Here is a 2,008-nt window from a genome sequence, read left to right as displayed (position 1 = left end):
GTAATGAGAAGTCGAGATGTTATACTGACAACAACTTTCTTGGATGACATAAAAGCTTTGCCAGCTACCTATGGAAAGGGAGAATATTTTGCCTTTTTGGAAACCTATGGAACCCACTACAGCAGCTCTGGGTCCCTAGGAGGACTCTATGAACTAATCTATGTTTTGGATAAAGCTTCTATGAAGGAGAAAGGTATGCCTAGAAATAGAGCTCTCACTTCAAACGCTGTTTTGACTAAACATTATTCTGTTCACTATCCTCTTTCAGTGATTAAAGTCTTAAGAATAAAAAGTCCTATAACCAGCTCCTTTGAGAAAACTCTCTTCCTGCCCTTTGGCACCCAAAATCCTGTTAAATAGTAAACTGACTTCCATCTCGAATAAGCTGACTTGGTCAGATACTACTCGGCAGCGTTACTGAGAGATGTATTGCAACTTAATGGCTATTATATGGTGATGCTGCTTTTAGTGAAACATTATTTAACAGGTGAAAAAAAGTGCAAAGAAATAATATATATAACCTATTTCTTAATCAGTAGACTAGTTCAATTTATGTATGACAATTACCTTTCAAGACATACTTCAGAATTTTGGAGGGGAAATATTGTTCTACATTTTCTCTTAGCGGGTATGGGAGAAACAATGTTATCATGTAAATCTAACAACTTAAAGCAAGGATGGAAAATTAGTTTTACCTTATATGATGACAATTCTCATCATATGATGGTTGTTGAATCATGTTCATATTGAGTAGGTTTCTGGCCACACCGGAAATCAAGAGATTTGGTTAATCAACTGTATCTGCCATAGGTAGAAGATAAGCCTCTGTGCTACACAGTTACTGTCCTGGCCTAAAGGGTTCATTGAAGGCTTTTAGAATAAATTAGATGCAAAGTGACTATGTTAATAAGTTTTAATCATTTATTTTGTGAGAGTGATTATGACTAGTTATAATATTCCTTAAGGAGGTGATGGATGCTGGCATATCGCCTCTCTGCCTTGGGTGTGTCTCTTAGGGAGAAAAGTGTTGCTTACAATCACTTCCATGGCTCCTATGGGGTCAGCTGTCAAGTGAAGAGTAGAATGTAACTGATCTTAAAGCCCGACAGTCCGCCCACAGTCAGTAAATACTTGATAGATGAAAAAATACAACATGGCCAGAACCAACTGCTCTTCATGCCCCGGTCTTGTCTCCGGCAGGTAGAAGCTTTCCCAGGGGGCACAGAGTATGAGGTTTCTTGGCTTACTCTGTCTCACGAGGCAATATCTACAGCATAGTGAGGTTGCTACGAGCCCCACTTGATAGGCTGCATTGACAGACATATCAAATAAGGGAGGGGCACAAGAGGATTGAGTCTTGAGTAATTTGAAAATCAGAAGATAAAGGCTCAGCAAGGGTGATCAAAAGACAAAGAACCCTTCAGGCCAGGAGTTACTTTGGTCAAAACAAAACAAAAAACAAAAACAACAAAAACAAACAAGCAAAAATAACTCCACAGGCTGAGCTCTTTAATCCTGGATAACTCAGAGCTTTCCACTTAAATCCACTTAGCTTTTGGCCTTAATGGGGAAGGATGATTAGGTCAACCCTAGTGCCTTTGAAGAGGAAGTCATCTCTCTCACTTCTCCAGTGCCAGTACCTGAGTATCAAGCCATGTCCTCCACCTCAGTTGGGGATGTCTGGACTTGGAAGTGTCCACTGCTAAGGCAGAAAATCTAAGCGCTTTGGGGTCACCTAGGTATTTTTCACCCTCATCTTCAGAATCAGAGTCCTCATGCTTCCTAAGGATAAGGCTGAAAATCTAGAATTCTGGATTTCTGGCTTTGTCTTCCATTTTTATCCTCTCTCTTCCCTTCCCATGGGAAATGCCACCTGATAATTCTTAAGTTCTAACTAATTATGGACACACGGAAATATTACTGGATAAATGAATCCCTAAATGCCCCCAGATATTTATTTCTAACACTCATTATGGAATCCTGTGATTAATTTGATTTTCTCCTTTTC

This window comes from Propithecus coquereli, unplaced genomic scaffold, assembly GCF_000956105.1.
Source record: "Propithecus coquereli isolate 6110/MARCELLA unplaced genomic scaffold, Pcoq_1.0 Scaffold110, whole genome shotgun sequence".
In the NCBI taxonomy this organism is placed as follows: Eukaryota; Metazoa; Chordata; class Mammalia; order Primates; family Indriidae; genus Propithecus; species Propithecus coquereli.
Note: the sequence above shows the minus strand (reverse complement) of the source record.